Source organism: Castor canadensis, chromosome 5 (assembly GCF_047511655.1).
Source record: "Castor canadensis chromosome 5, mCasCan1.hap1v2, whole genome shotgun sequence".
In the NCBI taxonomy this organism is placed as follows: Eukaryota; Metazoa; Chordata; class Mammalia; order Rodentia; family Castoridae; genus Castor; species Castor canadensis.
This window is the reverse complement of record NC_133390.1, coordinates 18461041-18486948: the sequence shown is the minus strand read 5'-3', so window position 1 is coordinate 18486948 and position 25908 is coordinate 18461041. Positions and strand designations below refer to the sequence as shown.

The window sequence follows — 25908 nt, the reverse complement described above, 5'->3', positions numbered from 1 at the left end:
AGAGATGCTAAGGTCATGGATGGTATGCAGAGAGAAGTGATAAGCAGAGAGCAAAGCCAGTCTAATGGACTGGCCATGTGGACTTCTACAAACAAATACATAGGGGAAAGATCTACCTGTTCCCTCAGGGGATCACATCATGTAACACTGTGTGTTACAAATTCTAGACAAGAAGCATAGAATTTAATGTTTACCCTGCTGAGTTTCAGTCTTGCTTTGATCCAATTCCTCTTTATTTTCCTATTCCTCACTTTTTGTAGTAGAGATGTGTACTCTGTATCTTACAAATATGCATCTAATTCTTTTGATGTTTATAGGGTCTCACAGCTGAGTCTGACTTGAGTCTTAGAAAAATCTTTGGACTTGGAATTTTGAGTAAAGCTGATACCTTAAGACTTTGAGAACTCTTGGAGATGAACTGAATACATTTCACATTGTGGGATAAACATGAGTCTTTGAGGACCAGGGGTAGAATACCATTGTTTGTATCTGAAATGTCCCACAAAAGCACATGTGTTAATGTTTCCCAGCCTCTTGTGCTGTTGGGAGTGGTAGAACCTTGAAAAGTTGGGACCTAACTGGAGGAAGTTAGGCTTTTGAGGAGATGCCTGATCTTGAGGACATTATTAGAACCCCTTTCTCTCTCTCGTTTACATCCCAGTCACTATGAAGTGAACATGCCTCTGCCATGTCCTTCCTCAATGTGACACCATAGACCAAAAGCAATAGGGCCAAGCAATCATGGACTGAAACCTCTGAAATCATGAGCCAAATTAATATTTTCTCCTTTTAAGTTGATTACCTTAGGTTTTTCGTCATAGCATTGGAAAGCCAAATATCACAGTTGATATGTTCGTCTTCTACATAGGGCAATGGTGAACACAGTAACTACAATGTTGGACTTAATGACTCATGATCTGTAAGTGATTCAAATTGCACATGGGACATTTCCACTGGGAATATAATTTTCTAAAATTTGAGGAAGTTTTGAATAAACTTCTTAATTATATGCTCCTTCTCAAGTTCCACAGAAGTTTTTATTGTGGAAAGTTCAGGGAATACAAAAGCCATGCAAAGACAAACATACTTCATTCATATTTTGAATAAAAGAACACACATTTATAATTAGGTTTTAGAGTCTCCCTCCACACACCCTAACTTTGATGTGTATCAAGCAGAGCATTTGGAAGTTATGTGGAATCCGGGAAAGTTCTTCACTGTGCCAGTTTTTACATAGATTGTGAAAGATGCCGAGAGTCTCTGATCTACCCCTCTGTTAGGCTTAAAAGGTTATAATGGACTTATGACTTAATTGTCAACTTGATTGGATAGAGAAAGGCCAAGGAGTTTAGTAAAGCACAGCTCTGAGGATGTCTGTGATGGGGTTTCCAGAGACTAGGTCATGAGGACTCTGACATAATGAATGGATTGATTACTTGATGGATTAATAATATGATGACATTATTGGGAGGTAGTGGAACATGGGAGGTGGGGTCTATTTAGAAGAAGTAGATACCTCAGTGTGTCCTTGGGGGCTATTTCGTCCCTTGACCCCTTCCTGTATTCCTTTTCTCTGCTTTCTGAGCTGCTCTGGTCCACCATGCCCTCTTACCATGTTGGACTAACACCTTCGAAACTACAAGCTAAATTAAACTCTTCCTCCTTTAAGTATTTTCTCTCAGGTATTTTATCACAGCAGCAAGGAAAGTAACTAAAATACCTTCTTAATAAGGTTAATACTTGAAGTTTTGCAAAAGTGAAGTACTGAATTTCTAGAGTATTATGTAGAGAGAAACCCCACCACTGATTTAGGAATAGACAATAGAAGGTCAGAGATTTCTACATAGAGATTAAATAGCCAGAATGATAGTTGAAAAAGGATCACTAAATGTGGAATTCCGTTCATTCTTTCTCTTATCCAACACTTTACCAGGATTAATAGTATTGTAACACATTGGGCAATAACTGATAAGGGAAAGCTGTTGACATCCATATAAGAGGAATTTTGTGGGAATATAGGACTAGTTTTTGGAACTTGAAGAATGATAATGCAAACACTATTTACAAAGGTCTACCACATCCAAGGATAGGTTTATTAACTTAGAATTTTGCCTTCTTGGCTATTTTGTTTTATAACTTAAATGAGAAAGACTTTTTAACTACCAATAAATGCCTAAGTAAAAGAATATGTTGATAGGTAAAAAGAATTTAAATATTCAGGAGAGAGGTAAGAATTTTTACCAGAAATGTAGCCAGGGAAAGATGAAGAGATCCAAAGTCTAGAGGAACCTGATTTGCCTATGGATGCAAATAACATCCCAGGTTTGGTATCAGAGTTTTTCTTCCACAAGTTGGCACTTTCTTATTGGAGTCAGAAAAACAGGGATCTAAAAGAATGAGATTATTCCATACATTTCTTGCAAACAAGAAAGTTGGAAGATGTGAAATGTAGAAAGGGAGAATATTTGAAGTACCTATGTGAAAAGTTGCACAGAGAAATATAGTTTAAATGGGGCAGGGGATAGCTATATAAAATGGTATCTAGCATATATTACAAGAGTTTTCTGTAACAGCTGAATGTTTAAAATAAATGTTTTGAAAAACATATGATTCTATTGAAGCAACATAAAAGAATGTTACCTGACTGCTCTGAGGAAAAGACTATTTAATTTCACAGGAGTTGAGTAGCTGATGGAGAACAGAGGGTACTCCAGAGAGCCATTTCCTCTATGTAACGCTTGTAAACTGACAAAACACTTTTTGCTTTCAAAGCAAGAAGTTAAAAACTGCATTAAATCTACATACAGTATATTCAGTCAGGTAAGAATTCACTGATAAAGTTTATCTTTGATATCCATTTGTACCTATCATTATAAGTTGTTTTTCAGATGCTCTCAAAAAGAAAATAAATACCAAAATCAGTTTTAGGCAAATTTGACTCATTCTATAGAATGCTAACCATATGTACACATTATATTTGCCAAAGACTTTTCAGCATTCATGTCTTTGATCATCATTCACCTCTATGTAAAGTAAGCATTCTCACTGGAATAGTATTAGAAACATGAAGAGCCTACCTGCCTCTCCTGTTGCATAAATAGGGAGGGAATCAAGATATCAAGATGGAGGTACTACTCTGTGTACCTTGAAGAGTGATGATTCAAGACTTCTGAAATAACTCAATAACTTAAGTAATTGCTTCACTAGCTCCTAGTGGAAGCAGAAGATTTCTAAGAAAGTCAAATTGTATTCAACAAACATTTAGACAATTGTTTTGCTGTGGATACAGTAAGATAACAAACATAAAGAAGCTCACTAGTTAGCTCTGGAGAAAGACTCCTTTGCATGTAGCTGAGACACAAAATAGGAATCATGACATAGTGGTTAAAACCCTCAACTCTTGAGTCACATGGAGGATTTAACACTGGTGTCGTGACTTAACTGTGTGACTTTGCACAAGTTGCTCCTCTAGACTTCATGTTCCTTTTCTGCCCATACTTATGAGAAACTTCAAAGTGCTTGTAATGATGCCTATTGCACATGAAGCAAAAACAAATAAAAATATTCTATTGAAGCTATTTTTAAGTGATGAAGAGTTAAATTCAGACTGAAAAGTGGTAAAGAATAGAGGGAAAAGAATTCGCCTACCCCATCCCCCAACTTTATTTCAGGCCAGATCTAAAATCCAAAGTCATTTCAACCAAAAGATTCCAGAAAAATAAGTTTATAACTTACAAATTGTCAGCATGAACATATTGAAACATTTCTACCTTGAATAAGGTCATCCCCTGGAGAGAGGCTTTCTATTTTGTGAGCTACATATATTAGATTTTGCTATCAGAAAATCCCCCACTTCCAAACATCTAAATTACATCAGCTATAATCTGATTACTCTGAATTCACTATGACACCACAAAAACTCAAGTTCCATCTTTAGAGGTTATATCATGACCATGACAAATGCCATGGATTATAGTAATAATTGTTCCTCTGGCCTTAGCAAGTCTTTAATAATATCATTTTGGAGATTAATGACACAATATGAAAGTCCTTCATTCTAAATACACACACAAAAATACATTCACCATCTCAACAAACCTTTCAATCAGCGTAAGTCAAATTTAGTTTCATTTAACCTCTTAACCAAGCAAACCTGAATATATCTGAAGTATAGTACATAGCATCTAAATTTATTGAGATTTATATAAAATTCAAGTAATTTTCTGCAATTCTGACTAGCATATCTTAAATTGTATGTAATACGGGATTTCATCTTAACATTTCCATACTATTATACTGTATTTTGACCATGTTTCCACCCTCTGTTGCTCTTTCTTACCCTACCTCTTCCCTCACCCTTTTTCCTCCCCCTTACATCTCTCTAGCATTATCCCTTTTACTTTCATGATCTTGTTTTTGTTGTTTTGGTTTAATGACGCATTAAGTCTTAAATTCTCTTAGGCAATATTACGGAAAACACAAAATTTGTGGATATTGATTAAAATAGTATACAATTAGTATTTTAATATATTATGTCTATTATAAACATTTTTAATATTATCTTCTAAATGTCATAATTCTCATTTTACATAATAGGCCCAAGGTCCCACAGCCAGTGAATGGCAGAGCTAAAACCTTTGTCTGAGTCCAAAGCTTTTAATTTTTCTGTTTTACCTTGACACCTATCAGTCAGAAAAAGTAAAGACTTACCTGTCCAAATATTTCTCTTCTGGAATTTAAGAAGTGTTAAAATCCATATAAGGAGCAAGAAGCTGCAGAAAAGACAAGCAGGACTCACTCCACCTTCAACCCAGCTTCATTCACTGCCCTCTCACCTAACACATAACCCATCACCAGAGCAGGAGAAAAGAACAGTGCTTTGGAGAGTATAAAAACATCCATAATCATCATTTCTTATTAATATGGAAGCAAATACTTACATACCACTTCAACAAATTTAGCAAGTTGCAGAATAATATGTACTGTAGAATCCTAATTTTGAAAAACAATAACATGGTTATATTTATATATGCATTAAAAATAATCTAAAGAATTTTTAATCATAGTTTCCACAGAGGAATGAAAATGAAATGGGGGAGACCTTAATATTTTTACTTTGTACAACTCAAGTGTAAATTGTTTTATAGGTAACACATCACTTTTGTAATAAAAAATGATTTGAAGAAGTCATGATATAAAGGTCAGGATAGTAGTTGTCATTAGGAACAACAAGAAAGCAGAGAAATATTTGAGAAGGGTCGAAAAGGAAGTTTATAAGGGAGACTGGATTTGTTTATTTTCAGTGCTTTGTTTTTTCAGATATGATCCTAAAATAACAGACAGTACCAAATCCCATATATACCATGTATTTTCCTATATGTGCATACATAAAAAGTGTCTTTACATCTTAATTAAGCATTTATCATGCACTGTGGCTGGGAACTTTTGCAGGTGCAACAACAAAGACTAACACAAATTTATTTTTCCTTCTTCACAATTTAAAGGAAAGAATATTTGTTCTTACCATAGATCTTTATAATCAGCATGCATTTTTCCTATTAAATTGAAGACTTTCATCTTTTCTCTTATGGCTTCTATTTGGCATATCTGAATTGCCAGTATCACTGGTCTTATACTTTGGGGCCACTATTAAGGAAAGTAAGCATTTTTGCAATCCTATGACAGTCACTCTGGTAACCAATATGGCTACCAAGGGGCTAATGGGAGGATGGTGTATATGGCCCAGTACGTTAGACAATGAGGGAATTCAATCAAAGGTGGACTGGAGTGGCACTGTCCAAGATTTGATCACACTACTCAAAATGCCATACACTTACGAGTTATTTCTTAAATTTTCCATTTAATATTTTTAGACCACAATTGGCCATTAATAACTGAAACTGTGGAAAGCCAAATAACAGATGGGGCAACTTCATATTTAATTTCACAATAAAACTGCTTTTAAAATGAGTCCTTAAAACCAATAACTAATATAACCAGGTGAATTCTATTTCCTTATTTTCCCCCTATCCCTCAGTGTTACTGCTGGGTAATTCTGACTGGATTCTCAAAAGTATTCCTGTTTGCCTAGTTAATTGCAACATCCATATAAATAACCTACTACATTGTCATACTTTAAAACTGAAAGGGACTTAGGCTTCAGTGAGGGCCCAGTGTTTCCAAAACTCTACCCAAAAAGTATTTTGAAATGTGAGGTAAACTTTTTGATTTCCCAGTGCCAAGAAGGGCTGCTGGTAGTTAGCAACCAGTAGCAAAAGATGTTTATCTCCCTGTAAGGGGTGGGATAGAACTACACTAGGAATAGTGATTACATTCTTGTCTTAAAGATAAAATGTGGAATTCAAAATGTGAAGTGAATTATCGAAGAGCACACTCTTGATAAATGATAGATGTCATGACTAACACCTACAGTCCTTGCCTTTCCTGCCAATCTTGTGTGTCATGAAAGTAAATAAATAAATAAACCTGTTTTCTCCATTTTTCTTTCCTTCCTTTTGATCTTTATCTTTCTCCCTTTTTTTTTCCTTCTCACTTCACTTTAAAACTAAAAGTGTGTTTTCTTTACCTACTAAGCATTGATAATTCCACTTGTTTTATTTATAAACAGTAAAGAATGTAATTTGGCACCAGAAAGCAGGGAACTATTTCTTAGCCAAGTGCAATAAATTACTTGGGGGTAAATCGTTCTGAAATAGAGATATTAAAGCCATAAAATATCGTCTTTTCCAACCCTGCCCTGACTCCTCTAGGTTTCATCCCTCACCACACTGCCAAGTTCAGTTGTTCGTTCCCCAGAACACAAGATACAACATCTGTGTGGCTTCTACTGAGACATTTTTCCAGATTTTCATTAAAATAGTAACTGAATTGAGTCAATAAAATGTTGCTTACCCTAATAAAGCCCTTTAGAGATTTGCAAATTTGTATTTAATACTCTTTAATGTCATTACCACATTAATAAACTGTGCCTAAAGAGCAATAAAAATCTTTACACTTTCTATTTATGGAGGTACCTTCATTACCTTCCATTTTCATGCATCTTGGCTCATAATGTACCTTAAATGGAATCACTGATTGTGACTAAAGGTATTCTTCAGCTAAGATGTTTAGATCCACAGAAAATCCAGACTCACTGATACAGACCCAAGGCCTATAAATCAGGTGCTTGAATGAATTTTTGCGGAAAATAAAAAATGCAGTGTGAAAGCTTTCTAATACCTTCTTCTCTTCTCTCTCTCTCCCTCTCTCTCTATTTATCTCTCTCTCTTTCTCTCTCTCTCTCTCTCTCTCTCTCCATCTTTTTGGATAAGAACAAGTAAAAACAATAGAAAACTTGGAAGTCTTTTTAAATGCACATTTCGCTTAACTACAAAACAACTGTGCTAAGACTATTTAACATTCAGCTGGGTTTGAAAATAAGCAGATAAATGGTAGATCAACAGGTAAGATCCAGGAGTTACAGCCAAAAATATCTTCCAGAACTTTTGTGTATCTTTTCTGGCCTCTGAGTACAATCTGATAGAAGAGTCATTTTTATTTTTCTGTCTTGTTAAAGATTTGTTAGTGAAATCAGTGGGGGAGAGTTGAAAGTGTGGAAAACAAAGAGAGATATGGAAGGGAAAAGATAGCCTGAGCCAGCCTGTTCAGCTGTACTGTCCTGGTTATCTGGACTACACACTAATTAATGTTCACTGTCAGATTTACTCTGTGTCCAAGGCCAATTTCAGTAATTTTTAGATGCCTAATGTAAACAGGGGCACAGTTATTAAGAAAAGTGTAACACACCAAGCAAATGCATATCATAAAATTACACCTAGTATGCTTTACTTTTTAACATTTTTATTATTTGTTTTTTATTTGTATGTAATAGTTGTTCAGGGGGCATATATTATGACATTTACATATGTGCATACAGTATATCTTCATTTGATTCACCCCCCTCCATTGTTCTTCCTCATCTTCCCTCCCCTCATTCTCAGAACAGTTTCAACAAGTTTCATTTTCATACATGAATATGAAATTCACCCACCATATTCATCCTCATCATCCTCTCTGTTAACATCTTCCTACTGGTATGATTTACTTTTTAAAAAGAAAAGGATTAAAGAAATTAAAAATAAGTGTACCAATGCTAAATAAAACAATAAAGTAATGTAATTTAAGATGCAAAAAGTGAGGGAGAGGACAGGGAGAGGAAAATGCCTACTGGAGTTAGACACTGAAAACAATACTCACTGACTTAAAAGATGATATACCTAAGCAAGAATATAAGAGAACAATGCATTTTAAGAATTAAGTACAGGACGGCAGCAGCAACTGTGAGTTTTCAAGATCAAAACTCTTAATTACGAAAATGTTAAGCTTCAGGATGAGTTAGAAACTTTTTACAGACACTTTTTACTTGAAAGAATGAACACAAACTATCAAGTCATGATGCTATGAAATGAAGAGGTCAAAGATCTACTGAATCCTGGGCTCAAATGATCTTCCTGCCTCAGCCTTCCAAGTAGCTAAAACTCAAAAAAAATTTTTTTTATTCATTATTCTTCCCTGAGATAATTGTACGTGGATTTTTATGTGTATGATTGGTAATTGTTCTTTGGAGAATAGGACCACTGCTACACAGAAAGAAAAAGTCATAGTCAACAAACAAAAATGGAAAAATCAGTGATTGCATTTTTTTGTCTATACCTCAATGGTGGCAAAGGCAGAGAAAGAATTTTATGCTGTGCCTTGAGATTCCCCACAGAAAAAAGTATTCTGAAGCAATTTATGTTGTCTTCAGTGGCAATGTTAAAATCAATGGTCAACAGGTACGAGATGATGCCTTCAAGAGATTGATTTGTCCAGTGAAATTTGGTTATCTTAAAGTAATGCTACTTTGTGGAAGATTCGAACTACCTTTACTTCACACTACTGGGCCAAAGTCTTAAGTCCATTTTTCTTGGCTGCGAAGCTCTGATAGTGCTTTTCTGATGCTTGCATTGATTCAATGGTATATGCTTTCACACTCTCTCTGTCTAAGTATACAGGGAGCTGCCAAGTTGGAATCTACATCTGTTGTTTCAGTACCAAATAGTATGTAGATATTTCTGGACATTCTCTTACATGAGAAAAAGATGGTCCCAGAATATTTACAAGTTTACATTGGTCAGTTTAGGTCTGAAAAGAGCCTTTATTAAATTGCTGGTTAAGAAGGCAGCTGAGTCAGCCCCTCCACTTAAATTCATCCTTATTGGTGGCTGTCATAACAACAATATGAATATAAGGTAAAGCAACTGATAAGGCTATTTGAGGATTAAAATTTCAAAAATATGAAGAATTTAATAAATGTTCCATTTGATGAGTTAAAAATTTATCTGAAGCAACAACTGGTCTGCATCCTATGTGGAACGAATATATGGGGATTGGAGTTGTGGAGTATATGGCAGCTGGCACAATAATCCTTGGACACAATTGGGAGGTAGCAAAGGTTAATATTGTCATTCCTCAGAAAGGAGATATAACTGGATCAGCAAGAATGCTGAGACAATGATTCATATTTTCCCCTGTGTGCAGAAAAGAAACTTCAAATAAGGAAAGAAGACTTGTGCATTTATAAGCATATTCTCTTATCAAGAGCTTGAAGTGAAATTCCTATCATCTGTGGAGAAGTTATTTGAATGGTGCCGTATCTATATGAATTAAAGATATTTTATGTTAAATGGTTGGGTTAGGGAACTATAGCTCAGTGGTAGAGTATGTGCTTAGTATGTACGAGGCCCTGAATTCAATTCCCAGCATCAAAAATAAATAAAATAGTTAAACCCTTTAAAAATAATTAGGTACAAAAGAGCAAGAGCTTAAAAGTCAATGTTCTCACTCAGTTAAGATTCTTGACATACAGAAGAAAGATTTAGTCTTGTGACTGATGCAGAAATGAAAAAAAAATCCTGATTTAGAAGAAAGAACCAGCATGATGATGAAAGTATAAGAAATAGAATTTTTTAAAGGAAACTGCAAGATAGAAGACACGATCTAATTGTTTTCAAATATATCTAGACAAGCAACACAATGAAAGAATTCAAAACCCATTTAACAATCTGGAATCGCCAAGCCAATAAATTCTGTACTAGAAGATACAGCCTTATTTATGAATGGCTATAAGGAAGTCTTCATGGGACTTACTTATATGAAGGAAAATGAAAAGTCCTTTTGACCGATTCCCTGGTGCCCTTATAAATTTAATGCCAAACCTGGGAAGGACAGTAGAAGAAAAGGAATCTGAAAAATAACCTCATGTGGATTAGACTCTTGGCAATCAATAAGGAAAGAGTAATCTATAAGTTAGTAAGTGTTCCCTAGCTCTTTATGTAAAAACAGATAAAGTTATAACCACAAATCCTATATATAAGATCATGTGCAGTAAATGGCCATTTTAGAATCTTTTCTTTATAGGTTTACAAATGCTACATGAGGTTTCACTCTTTTGTCCAATAAACTTTCCTTGTATGTCATTTTCTTATATTTTAAATATATGTAAAAGAAAGAGAAAATCAAGACTGTGGCATAATGATAGTTTCAGTGATATGTTTATTTTTAAAGTGCATATAAGAAAATTAAATAATCTAATTTGCAAATATATCAGTTTTTGAACATTTACAGTTTTTGAACAGTTGCATTATTTACTTTATTTAAAGAAATAACCTTTTTTAAAAAAAATGCTTTCATATTTGGCTTGTAATCACACATTAATTGAAGAATAACTTACATTTCTTATAGAGAAAAAGACAAGAAACATTCACTGAACAGCTTCATCTAAAGTCCTGACGTCATTTTCACACACTTAACACTAGGAGTAAGCTTTACAGGGCAAAAAAAAGATTTTTCCACTCCAGTTGGAATATATATATATATATATATATATATATATATATATATATACATTTTTTGCAGAGTAAAGCAAGTGTAGTTCCTCAATTAGCTGCAGTATGAACACAAAAGTTGAAAGAGCAGAAGTTTATCTTTCCATTTTATTTTCTGCACTAACTGTTCTTTGAAATTTCAAAGCCAATTTGTATTTTGTGGAAGTAGAAATAACACCAACCTACTGCAACAGAATCTGGAAAGAGCATGAAATAAAGAATATACAATTGTCCCTTAGCATCCAGAAGGAATATTTTCCCAGAGGATTGGATACCAAAATCTATGAATGCACAAGTCTCACTTAAAACAGTTTTGTATTTGTATATAATCTACACACATTCTTCCATATGTTTTAAGTCATCTCCAGATTGCTTATAATTTCTAATGCCATGTAAATACTTTTTAAGTAGATGGTATAGTGTGGTATGATGAAAATAACATGGAAAATGTCTGTACAATGTAAGTACAGATACAACTTGTTTGTCAATTATTTCAATTAGCAGTTGGTTGAACCACAAATACAGCACCCATAGATACACTGCACCAACTATACCTAAATAACCTGAACAATGTAGTTAATAAGACATACGTGAATACATGAAAATGGCTAAATAGGTTTATATTTATATGTGAACATAAAAATACATATGAATTAGTTAATTCATCTTTGAGAAAGAAAAGATTAAGGTAAAATCTCATACAAAATACAAACCAAATCCATACTTTGCCCAAAAGTAGCCAATTTTATTAACCAAACTATATGTGTGTGTGTCCCTCCAAAAGACATCTTATCTCAGCAGAGGAATCCCTAGGGTAAGAAGAGGATCTATATGATCCTCAGAGAAAAGGAATAGCAAAAAATGTCCACTACCAATCAGCATAGCCAAGTGTGATATAAACAGAAGTGTCAGAAATAATGGGCATGAAACAAAGTAAACCACTTTCAAGCAATAGAATTACTTATTTCAGTCAGGTAGAAGGTTTTTATTGTCTTTTCTCAGCTTTTAAAGGAATAACCCTAGATGTCTAACTTCTGAATGTGGATGAGTATTGATACATAAAACAAGCTAAATTGTTACAACTGACTTTTGCATATTGTATATTTATGTCAAGTTTACGCATGTCTGCATAGAAAATGTTACTTTAAGTTTGGAATTTTAAAACAGAGGGAAAATGTGTAAGTACTATGTTAATATGGAACATAATTGTGATTAATAATTGCTTATATAATTACTCCAGAATTTCTCCTTTGCTTAATTCTGTATAACAGACAAAAATATTATTACTTCCCCCTCCAAGGAAATCTAAAAGCCATTTCTTTTATGCTACTCTCTAAGTGAACTTATCCCTTAATATACATTTGAAAGTTGTATTCCAATTGCCCAGTATTTTCTAGATAGCTATAGAAAGTCAACTTACCAAAAACCCCAGAAGATGGCTATAAAATAATTTATCTGGTTCAACTTAATGAAAAACATCTAAAGTTAATTTTGTGTCTGAAAATGGCTTGCATTATATTTTATTGACTTTTCTTTTTCCCTCACCTGATAATCTGCAACTACCAGAAGACTGGAAACTTTTAAATCACACTAGTGTGCAGTCTAACTTTTATCAGGTCTCTTTGCATATGGATATGTTTAGTCAATGTTTACCTCATTAACAAACCAAATTAAACTTTTTACTTTACTGCAGCATTATTCAAAATTGCTAAGCTATGGAAACAGCCACATTGGCCCATTACTAATAAATGAATTAAGAAAATGTGATATTTATAGACAATGGAATTTTTTTAACCTTTTTTTTGACAATAGAATTTTATTCAGCCATACAGAAGAATGAAATTTTGTTCTTTACAGATAAATGGACGGAATTGGAGAACATCATCTTAAAGTGAAGTTAGCCAGGTTCAGAAAGTCAAATGCCATGTTTTCCCTCATATATGGAATACAGACTCAATACAAATACAGCAATATTATGAAAAATAGGTTATGCTAAGGGAAGGTCACATATGAGAAATGGAGGGTAAAGAAGGAAGCTAAGAAGGTGAGAATGATTGACATGCTCTCTATACAAGAATGAATACAGAATTTTTAAACCTGTTGAAATCACCATAAGGGGACTAAGGAAGAAAGGGAAAACATGGTGGGGTGAATCCATTCAAGTTATAATACATATATACATGGAAATGTCACAATGAAACACCCTGTATACCTATCTTAAACAAACAAAAATGCCCTTTCTTCCTACAAAACTGGAGAAAAGGAATGCAAAACAAGTCCTGTCCAGGGGGTGGAAAGCAGTGGGAGTGGGAGAATGCAAGGGTGTAGGAGGGTGAATATAGTGGAAATGCTATGTACACCTGTGGAAATAGAAAAATGAGATCTGTCAAAACTATTCTAGGAATGGGGAGGAAGTGGGATAAAGAAGAATGATGGAGGGGTGAACTCAATTATGATATACTGTAAGAAATTTTGTAAATGTCACAATGCACCTCCAGAGCAACAATAATAAAAGTAAAGTATAAAAAAAGCCAAGCAACTTCTTAATCTGATCTTTTCTCTTCAGCTTAAGTATTTGTAGTTAAATACCCCTTCTAGTCCAATCAACTCCTGACCACTTGGGAAGGACACACTGCAATCTTTGCTTATCTTGAGACACAAATCTCAGAAATGGTTCTCCTAGTCAGACCATCCCTACTCAGACAACTAAGATTGCAGATGAGTCCTGAACTAATTCTTCTGCCATAAATTTGAGTTTTTCATTTCTAAGTGCCAAGGGAATCTTCAAACTCCGTGAGTTATAATCCTCATTGTGTTGGCCTTGGCCATACACTTAATTTCTTCTTTTCTTCTGCTTCAAATTCCAGTGTGCTGTTATGTGGTTCTTTACAAAGAATCCTTCCCTAGACTGCAGCCTGCCGGGCTAAGTCAGGACACCAAGTCTTGCTCTTTTACTCACTTTCTCTGAAGAGACCAAACAGAGCTTTTCTATTTTTAATCACAAACTCTGCTCACATCTTTAATGCACTGATCACGTGGAGCTACAGCAACGAATTCATAGCCTTTTTCTAGAACATCCCATGGCTGAGTTTCATCCCCACAATTGACTTTTCACATGTAAAAATGTCTGCCTAAATCAAGTTTAACTTTATCATTGGTTTTCAGTCTCTGTACATTAAACACAAGGCTACTTCTAGTAAGGACTCATTCACCCCAGAGTGTCCCCACAAGTTGTCCCAGCAGCATTGACAGTTACTGTTAAGGTCGCTTCTTTAACTAACCCACCTTCATTATGACAATCTGAAAGTTGATCTCCTCTATCATTTATTTAAAAGTTCAATGAAAATTATTGAACCAAGGACACATATAATTTTGATTTGGCTGAAAGTAACAGTGTTTGGATTCTTATCCCACCTGCTGCTTGAAATTTCAGATTAGCCATCTGGTTTCCCTTTGTATTTATGACTAAAATGGTGAATTCAGAGTTTCTGAAAACTAAATTAGAGGATGAGTTTCATAAAAAAAATCCAAGCATTTAGTGTTATTTTTCCAGTTGATATTTTCCAAAGATTTTTTTTCCCAAAAGTATATATTGCAGATACTTTCATCTCATGTTTAGACAAATGGAAGCGTTCATGTAACAATGACTGCTTGAATCTTTTTTAAAAACAAATGACAGGGGATGGCAGAGTGGCTCAAGTGGTAAAAGCACCTGCCTAGCAAGCATGAGACCCTGAGTTCAAACTCCAGTGCTACCAAAAAGAAAAAAGAAAAGAAAAATAAATGACAGGGAAGCAAAATACCTTGGCAATATTTGCCAAATCCAAAAAGAGCTATTCACTGACGCATTGCATTAAGTTGTTACCTGGTACAGGTGTCAGCTCACTTGAAGCTTAGTTATAGTATTCCCCCAATTGAGTCATGGCTTTTGAATATCTAGGTAGAAATCTGCTCTGAGCTCAGTTACTTGAGTCCAGTGTTTTAAATTGTTGATGCCTTTTCCAAAGGAAAAATAATTCTGAAACAAACCAGAGAAGGAAAGCAAATCCAAATAGACTATGATTTTGACTGAAGAATGTATTTGGGATAAAAACAGATATGCCTGACACTCCATTTCATTTTAAATTAAGCCTTAAAGAGTTGGTACAAAGTTTTGATTAGTGAAGAGTCTTGTCCTCTTGTCAGTATAGGTAGGGATATGTGCTTTCCTTCATGTCATGACAGCTTTGCTACCAAGAGAGGAATTGTCTCATACAGAAACTTCTTTCATTCCCTAATTTATCTATCTAAATAGAACATTCATTTGTCAAATTGAATATAATTAGTCAAAATAAGACTCTTTTCTTGGTGAATAGTTTTCTTAATTCAAATGTTCCATACTTAATAATCCCTACAGTACTTACAGAACATGATGTCTATCTAAAACTTGTAAACAATTGATTTGCTTAACACCATGGTCAATGTGTTAAGCAAGCCAAACATTCTTACAGCTTAGATTGTAGCAGCTAGTTCTTGGGTAAGAGGAATAGAACTGGGATTTTCCTTTGGTATCTTGGGCTATGGAGTTCATCTTTCTATCCAGCCAGGAGTTGGTCACTGAAGAGCAATTGACCAAAGGATATACAAGGTTGTAATGGGATGACTGGGGCCCCTCAAATGTCTTTACAAAAGGATCCAAAATGGCAACTAGGATATGGAAGCAGAAAGCCTAACCTCCGTGACTCCAAAACATCCCTGAGAAGTTGAGGCTACACCTGGGTAACTCTGACTGCTTTTAGCCAAAATAATAACTGCTGTCACACCAGGTGCAGGAAAAAATCAAAGACTGACCCACAAATCAGCCTTTAATTGCACCTAACACCTGCAACTCTCTGCACAGCCAGCAAAGCGGGTCCAGACCAAGGAAAATCCTTGTTCCCCACAGTGATTTTTCTTTCTGTCTGTCTGTCTTTTTCTTTCCTTCTGTTCTCCTTCCTCCATCAACTAGAAATAAAGCACCAACAAGAATCAAAACTTTCACACCCTGAACCCTTAGCCCATGGAAAGCCTCTGAATGCCATGTTACACTAGGAAAATTTGGAGCCATTTCTCACTGCTGCTGCTGCTGCCACTGCCACCACCACAGCCTCTGGGTCCAAACCTGTATGCTCATTTGACAGAACAAACAGGTGAGCACCACACACCAGGCAGAACTCCCCACCCACCCCCAAGAACATAAACCAGCACAGCCCCTGAGCAAACTGACCCCTCCCAACAAAACTAAATAACAAATAGTAAACTGTAATCTAGCATAACAGAAGATGGGGCAGGAACACTGAAAGTGCACTGGATGCACTGGAGAAAGGGGGAGAGCAAGGAGCTAATCTCAGCACAAACTATCAGTAAACAAACACAGGAAAGGCAGGAAGGCTGAGACCAGGTGGGCAATAAGCTATTCCTGAAACAGGGCAGGTAGTGAGCCAGAGAGCAACATCCAAAATTGAACTGTCCCACAAATCTGAAAAACAAACAGAAAACCATCATAACATACAGACAGTAGAGGGGGCTGATGGGACACTGAACCTGCCTCAGAAAAAGGGGATAGGGCAAAGAAATAAACCCTCAGCATGGAAATCCCAGTAAACAAATGCAGTGGACAAACCACCTCCAAAGCAGGGCAAGTAGTGGATTGCAGAGCTGATCTCCTGAATCAGAGGGCAGCCCCACCTCACTGGAGGAGAAGTTGACCACACATCTGTAGCTGAAGGATAACTCAACTATCAGCTGGGGAAATCAATAGCTCTGACCACCCTGCATGATCTGACAAACCTACATCACCTCACAATTTCAATTAAACTGGTAGACAAAAGAACAAAACACTACTCTCAAGCCAATAACTTGGTGAGACCATGTCAGAGCCTCTGCTTATATGCCAATACCAGGACTAGATGCTAGACAAGTAACTCCAGAACTTAAACTAAGACTGAAATTCTGTTGTTCCTGAACCTGGTGAATTTCTGTTTTGTTTTAATTATTTTTTTCCTGATTTTTTGTTTGTTTGATTGGTTTATTATTGTGGGTTTTTATTTTTATTTTTATTCCTATTTTATTTTTTCTTTCTATATATCACCTTTACCATGATCATCTTCTAATCCCTACCCTCAACCCCTTTACTCTCCCTCCTTCTCCTGTGCTAAAATCCATTGCTCTCCTTCCCAACAACTCATTCTGCCCTTTCTCACCCACTCTATTCCCCTACCCTCACCTTCTCCTCCTATTCTCCCCCAACCTTTCACCAGACTACCCCTCCTCTTAAACACTCATCATCTGCTGACAAACCTACTATACCAACTTTACACAACCCCAAACCCTGCAATCCATGACACAAGCACCCTAAACTACAACAACAGAAATACACCCAAACACACACAAGGACCACAAAAACCAGCAGCCCCAACATTGCTTGCCCCACTCACCCACCCCACTTCCACCTCCCCTTCTAGTGCTACCTTATCTAACTCCCAAATTTCTATAGTTAGCCTAACAAATATTAACCACCCCCCAGCTCCCACTGCTTATAGATATTACCACCAAAGGGTCTTTTATATAATTTATATAATATATACTGGTCAGGTATTAAAACAGTCAATTAGGTATTGCTACATTACACCCCGACCAAGGGTAGGAATAGCACACCAACCTTTCTAAGAACCAATACAGCCACAAAACAAAAATTAAATCATGGGAAAGAAAACAAGTGACTAAAACTACCAACTAGACTATCAAGAACACAGTTTTACAGTACCAAGTGGAACAATGGGAAGAAGAAAAAGGGATGGAAACCTCTCTCTTCAAAAAAGTCATTTAATGCAGGATTCAGAAGGAAATGAAGAAAATGGATACCCAGTTCATGACCCCAACAAAACAAAGATAAACAACACCAAGGAACAAAGAGATGCCCAAAAAACACCTTCAAAGAAGAAATACTGCAAGTAATCACTGAGAATTTCATGGAGAAGATACTAAATGTGGTTAGCCAAAATGTACAAGATGCACTCAACAAATTTTAAGACACCAACAATAAAGAATATGAGAAGACACAGAAACAAATAAATGAATTCACAGGAGCCCTAAATAAACACCAAAGTGAGAGAACACTATAAATAGAGAGATAAATGAATTAAAGATGAATATAGAAAATATTAAAGAGGAAGTGATGCATGATATGGAAAATCTCAGAAAAAAGAATCAAGCAGAAACACAAAATAGAGTGGAATGCCTCTCAAGCAGACTAGAACAGGTGAAAGAATCTCAGAACTCTAAGATAAAATAGAAATTAAAGAAAAATCTGAAGAACTGTTAGTGAAACAACTCAAGATACCTGTGAAAGGTGAATACAAAAACTAACCAGTTCCATCAAAACACCAAACCTGAGAATCATGGGCATTGAAGAAAGAGAAGAGGTCCAAGAAAAAGGGATCCATAATATATTCAATAAAATAATAACAGAATATTTCCCAAATCTCGAGAAAGATATGCCCATTCAGGTGCAGAAAGAATCCAGAACACCAAACAGACTTGCCCAAAATAGAGCCTCCTATGACATATTATCATTAAAACAACAAGCACAGAGAATAAAGAATGAATATGGAAGGCTGTAAGAGAGAAAAAACAAACAACATACAAAGGTAAGCCCATCAAAATCACAGGAGATTTCTCAACAGAAACCTTAAAAGCAAGAAGGGCATAGAGTGAGGTATTCCAGGCATTGAATGAAAATAACTTCAACCCTAGGATACTATACCCAGTAAAACCATCATTAAAAATAGATGGAGCAAAAAAAAAATCTTCCACAATAAGTAGAAACTAAAACAATATATAACCACCAAGTCACCACCACAAAAGATTCTCCAAGGAATTCTTCACACAGAACATGAAAGCAAATAAAACCACAAGAGGATGGGCAGTATCAACACACAAGAGAAGAAAAGACAAGGATTCAGAGAGTAGCATTGATTCAACTACACACAATCAAATCCTTAAACAACTAAATAGCAGGAATCACCACATACCTATCAATATTAACACTGAATTTCAATGAACTCAACTCCTCCATCAAAAGACACTGTTTGGTAAATGCTATTAAAAAGGAAGATCTGAAAATCTGTTGTTTACAAGAGACCCATCTTATTGATGGAAATAAACACTGGTTAAGGGTGAAAGGCTGAAAAAGATTTACCAAACCACTGGTCCCCTAAAACAGGCAGGAGTAGCAATACTTATATCAGACAAAGTAGACTTTAAACCTACATTGGTCAAATGAGATAAAGAAAGACACTTCATACTAGTAAAAGGGGCAATACATCAAAAGGAAGTAACCATTATCAACCTATATACACACACTGAGAGTATACCCAATTTCATCAAACTCACTTTGAAGAACTTAAAAGCACATATAGACTCCAACACAGTGGTAGTGGGAGACTTCTTTTCCCCAATCACCAATAGGTAGGTCATCCAAACAAAAAATCAATAAAGAAATTCTATAACTAATCATACCATAGATCAAATGGACCTAGCTGATGTCTACAGACTATTTCACCCAACATCTGCACAATATACATTCTTCTCAGCAGTCTATGGAGCTTTCTCCAAAATTGATCATATCTTAGGACACAAAGCAAGCCTCAGCAAATATAAGAAAATAGAAATAATCCCATGCATTCTATCTGATCACAACTCATTAAAACTAGAACTCAACAAAAACAACAGTAAAAACATGCAAACAATTGGAAGCTGAACAACACACTGCTCAATGATCAGTGAGTCATTGAGGCAATAAAAGAGGAAATTAAAAGGTTCATAGAAGTCAATGAAAAGGAAAGCATGACCTACCAGAATCTATGGGACATAGCAAATGCAGTCATAAGAGGAAAGTTTGTTGCCATGAGTGCGTATATTAAAAGGACAGAAAGATCTCAAATAAACGACCTAATGCTACATTTCAAACTCCTAGAAAAACAAGAACAAGCAAGACCCCAAACAGGGAGAAGAAGAAAAATAATAAAAATAAGGGCTAACATTAATGGAATAGAGACCAAACCAACCATACAAAGAATAAACGAAACAGAAAGCTGGTTCTTTGAAAAAATAAACAAGATTGACAGACCCCTGGCAAATCTGACTAAAATAAAGAGAGAAAAAACCCAAATCAGTAAAATCAGACAGGGGAGATAACAACAAACATCACAGAAATCAGAGACTATGTTGAGAACATATATTCCAAGAAATTTGAAGATCTTGAGGAAATGCACAAATTTCTAGATATTTATGACCATACAAACTGAAGCAAGAGGATGTTAACCACTTAAACAGACCTATAACATGAAATGAAATTGAAGAAGCAATAGTCTCCTAAAAAAGAAAAGTCCAGGACCTGACAGATTCTCTGCTGAATTCTATCAGATCTTTAAAGAAGAACTAATACCAACTGTCCTTAAATTTTTCCATGAAACAGTAAGGGAAGAAACACTACTTAACTCATTCTATGAAGCCAGTATTACACTCATCCCAAAACTAGACATAGACACATCCAAAAAGGAGAACTATAGGTCAATCTCCTTAATTAACATCGATGCAAAAATCCTCAATTAAATAATGGCAAACCAAATCCAACAACATATCAGAAAGATCACTCACCATGACCAAGTCAGCTTCATCCCAGGGATGCAGGGATGATTCAACATATGCAAATCTATAAATGTAATACAGCACATTAATAGAACCAAAGACAAAAAACACTTGACCATCTCAATAGATGCAGAGAAAGCCTTTGATAAAATTCAACACCAATTCATGATAAAAGCTCAAAGAAAACTAGGAATAGAAGGAATGTTCCTCAACATTATAGAGGCTACATATGACAAACCTATAGCCAACATCACACTTAATGGAGAAAAACTGAAACCATTTCCCTTAAAATCAGGAACAAGACAAAGGTGCCCACTATCCCCACTCCTATTCAGCATAATCCTGCAATTCCTAGCCAGAGCAATTAGGCAAGAAGAAGAAATAAAAGGAATGCAAATAGGTAAAGAAATTCAAAATATCCCTATTTGCAGACAATATGATCCTATATCTTAAAGACCCAAAAAACTCTACCCAAAAACTCCTAGACACCATAAACAACTTCAGCAATGTGGCAGGATACAAATCAACTTACAAAAATCATTAGCTTTTCTATACACCAACAATGAACAAATTGAGAAAAAAATGTATGGAAACAATTCCATTTGCAACAGCCTAAAAAAAAAAAATCAAATACCTAGGGGTAAACTTAACAAAGGATGCGAATGACCTATATAAGGAGAACTATAAACCTTTGAAGAAAGAGATTGAGGAAAACTACAGAAGTTGGAAAGATCTCCCATGCTCATGGATTGGTAGAATCAACATAGTAAAAATGGCTATACTACCAAACACAATCTACATGTTTGATGCAATTCCCATCAAAATTCCAATTACATTCATCACAGAGATTGAAAAATCTACCCTAAAATTCATTTGGAAACACAAGAGACTGCAAATAGCCAAGGCAATACTCAGCAAAAAGAGCATGCTGGAGGTATCACAATACCCAACTTCAAACTGTATTACAAAGCCATAGCAGTAAAAACAGCATGGTTCTAGCACAAAAACAGACATAAAGACCAGTGGAACAGAATCGAGGACCCAGATATGAATCCACACAGCTATGCCCACCTTATTTCTGACAAAGGTGCCAAAAACATACAATGGAGAATAGACAGCCTCTTCAACAAATGTTGCTGGGAAAAGTGTTTTATCTGCCTCCAGAAAACTGAAACTAGATCCATGTTTATCACCCTGTACTAGTATCAATTCAGAGTGGATTAAGGACCTTAATATCGGACCTGAAACTCTGAAGTTAGTACAGGAAAGAGCAGAGAATACTCTGGAAGTAATAGGTATAGGCAAGGACTTCCTCAATAGAATTCCAGCAGCCCAGCAACTAGGAGAAAGGATGGACAAATGGAACTACATGAAATTAAAAAGCTTCTGCACAATAAAAGAAATGGTCTCTAAACTGAAGAGACCACCCACAGAGTGGGAGAAAATATTTTCTGACTATCCATCAGACAAAGAACTGATAACCAGAATACACAGGGACATCAAAAAACTAAACTCCCCCAAAATCAATGAATCAATAAAGAAATGGGCAACTGAACTAAATAGAACTTTTTCAAAGGAAGAAAACCAAATGGCCAAAAAGGAAATGCAAATCTAAACCACACTAACAATTCATCTCACTCTTGTTTGAGTAGCTATCATCAAAAACATCACCACCAACAAATGTTGGGGAGGATGCGGGGAAATGGAACCCTCATACACTGCTGGTGGGAATGTAAGCTAATACAACCACTTTGGAAAGCAATATGGAGACTTCTTAAAAAAACTAAACATAGATCTGCCATATGATCCAGCAATATCACTCCTAGGGATATACCTGAATGAATGTGACTCAGGTTATTCCATAGACAACTGCACATCCATGTTTATTGCAGCACTATTCACAATGACCAAGTTATGGAAACAGCCAAGATGCCCCACTACTGACAAAAGGATTAAGAAAATGTGGTATTTATACACAATTGAATTTTATTCAGCCATGAAGAAGAATGAAATCTTGTCATTTGCAAGTAAATGGATGGAACTAGAGAACATCATCTTAAGCGAAGTTAGCCAGGCTAAGAAGGCCAAAAATCATATGTTCTCCCTCATATGCAGACTTTAAATCTGAAACAAATGCAGTAATATTATTGGACATGGGTCACAATCTAAGGGGAGAACACATACAGGAGGAAGAGGAAAAGATGGGAAACTCAAAACTTGAAAGCATTTGATGTACCCACTGTAGAGGAACTAATGTAGTAGCCCTAAACGGACAGAGGCCACAGTGGGAAGGTGAACAGGAAGTAGTGAAAAGGTCTGGTAGAGATGAACCAATTCAGGTTGTAATACACATGTGCATGGAAGCAATGCTAGGACTCTCTCTGTATAGCTATCCTTATCTCAACCTAGCAAAAATGCTATGTCTTTCTTATTAATGCTTATGTCTTTTCTTCAATAAAATTGGAGATGAGGGCAGAATAGGTTCTGCCTGGAAGCAAGGGTGGTGGCAGGGAGAGGGAGGGAGCAGGAGGGCAGGGAGAAAGATGACCCAAACAATATATGCACATATGAATAAATGAATAAAACAAAAAGATGTCTTTACAGATACAATTGTCCCCTCTTTTAAATAGGGAATATGTCCCAAGACCTTCTACCAATGTATACCACAGAGAGTATCAAATCCTACATATGCCATGGTTTTTTCTATATAAGCATGCTCATGATGATGTTTAATTTATAAATTAAGTGCAGTAAGAGATTAAAATAATAATTATAAAATAGAATGATTATAAAATATATTTGTGTTCCCCCTTTCTCTCTCTCAAAATATCTTATAAATATGGGCCACTTGAATACAAGCACAGTACTATCTCAACACCTATATGATAACCAAAAGGACTATTAAGTGGCTAACAGGTATCATGCATCTGCTGAACAAAGGGATGATTCACATTCTGGGCAAGACACAGCAGGACAACCAGAGGTTTCATTATAATACTCAGAATGGCACACAGTTTAAAACTTATGGTTTTTTTCTAAAATTTTCCACTTAATATTTTGGGCCACATATGACTGAAACTGGAAAACAAAGCCATTGACAAAGAGGAGGGGCACTACTGTATAAATTTTAGATCCTGAGATGAGGTAATCTAGGATTATCCAGGCTAGCCCTAAGTACCATCATAAGAGTCCTTATAAGAGACAAAAGAGTCCAAAAGACACCAAGGAGATGGTCATGGGAAAACAGAGACATAAACAAGTTAGGCAGCCATCAACCAAAGAACATCAGATACTACAAGAAGCTGGAAGCACCAAGATGAGATTCTTTTCCAGAGTCTTCAAGGGATTGCAACCTTATCAATACCTTGATTTTCAATTTTTAGCCTCTAGAACCATGAGGGAATAATTATCTGTTGTTTTAAGCTACAAACAACTTAAATTTTGGTAAGTTTATGAAAAATTAGGAAACTAATGCAAAAGTATAATCTGAATAAATAGCTTTTAAAAAGAGAAACCCTCACCACATAGATATAGATAATAACTTTATGAATAGAACTCTCACAGCTCGGCAATTAAAAGCAAGAATTGACAAATGGGACTGCATAAAACTAATAAGCTTCTGAACAGCAAAGAAAATGGTCACAAACAAAGAGACAGTCTACAGTATGGGAGAAAAGCTTTGCCAGATATAGATTTTTTTTAAAAAAATTGTTGTGCTGGGGTTATGTTGCAGCATTTACCACTATACATCTGACAAAGGATTAATAACCAGAATATACAGAGAGCTTTAAAAGCTAACCTCGAAAAAATCAACAGCCATAGAGAAATGCAAATCAAAATGACATTGAGATTCTACCTCAGTCCAGTCAAAATGGCTAGCTACCATCAACAACACAAACAACAATGTTGGTGAGGATTTGGGAGGAAAAGGAACACTTCTACACTGCTGGTGGAAATGTAAATTAGTGCAACCACTATGGAAAACCATATGGAGGCTCCTCAAAAACTAAAAATGGAACTGCTAGTACAATCCAGTGATACCACTCCTGGACGTGTATCCAAAAGGATGTGCTGTAGGATACAATAGAGCCACTTACACACTCATACTTATTGCAGCATTATTTACAATAGCCAAGCTTTAGAAGCAGCCCTGATACCCCACGACCATTGAGTGGATTAAGAAAATGTGGTATATACACAATGGAGTTTTACTCAGTCATAAAAAAGAACAAAGTTATGTTGTTTGTAGGTAAATGGATAGAGCTGGATAGCATCATGTTAAGCTAATGAGCCAAGCTCAGAAAAGTCAAAGATTGCATGTTTTCCCTCATATGTGGAAGCTAGACTTATAAGTTAAATGTTTATACACAAACACACACATATACAGTGAGAGAGAGAACAAGATTGCATTGGTGGGTCTGTCTGAGGGAACTACAGGAAGCAGGAGTGGGAAAGAAATGTAAGAGAATGAAAAATATTGAAAAAAACCAACTAAACATGAATATAATATAACATAATACACCATAAGCTGTTGAATATTAGGGGAGCATGGAGATAGAGAAAGAGTAATAATGGAGGGGTGGTTAATTTGACTAAAGCACTATATATACAACCCCGAAGTGTCAAGGCAAAACCCCTTGAACTATCAATATACACTTAAAAAATGAAGGATAGAAGAGTAAAACAAGACTTTTCATGGGGTGGGTACCAGTGTGTGGTGGGGGGGGCACGAGGAAAGGATGAATGAGGGTAAACATGGTGGATGTATTTTGTATTCATATGCAAATAGAAGAATAGGAAATTGTTGAAGTTGTTTTAAGAAGTGGGGGAAAGAGGAAAGAGAATGACAGGGTAAATCTAACTAAATAAATCGTAAGTACATATGTAAATATCACAATGTATCCCTCTGTACAACTATTACATAGTTTTTAAAAAAGCAGCTTTCCTTATGAAAGAGAGAGAGAGAAAGAAAGAAGGAAGGAGGGAGGGAGGGAAGGAAGGAAAGAGAGAGAGAGGAAGGGAGGAAGAGAGGGAACAAAAGAAGGAAGGAAGGAAGGGAGGGAGGGAGGGAGGAAGGGAGGAAGGGGAGGAGGAAGGAAGGAAACTTTTTGCTTCATCAAGGACTTTGGTGATTATCTCACACGAAAAAAAAAAGACCTTACCAGTAGTTTTTCTCTGAGATTTTAGATATAAAACATAGAAAATAATCAAGGTGTATATAACTGAAAGACAATTATATAAACACAAATAAAAGAACTGACAGAGAGTTGATGACTCAGGTTTATGGAGAATCGTAAATGGAAGGGTGGGACAG

General features: G+C 35.7%; 2 pseudogenes; both read left to right on the top strand.

Annotated features, from left to right (window-relative positions):
- Positions 1-7448: 7448 nt before the first annotated feature.
- LOC141410432 (GDP-Man:Man(3)GlcNAc(2)-PP-Dol alpha-1,2-mannosyltransferase pseudogene) lies at positions 7449-9100 on the top strand (annotated as a pseudogene).
- A 10-nt stretch (positions 9101-9110) lies between these two features.
- LOC109677961 (GDP-Man:Man(3)GlcNAc(2)-PP-Dol alpha-1,2-mannosyltransferase pseudogene) lies at positions 9111-9708 on the top strand (annotated as a pseudogene).
- Positions 9709-25908: the final 16200 nt, after the last annotated feature.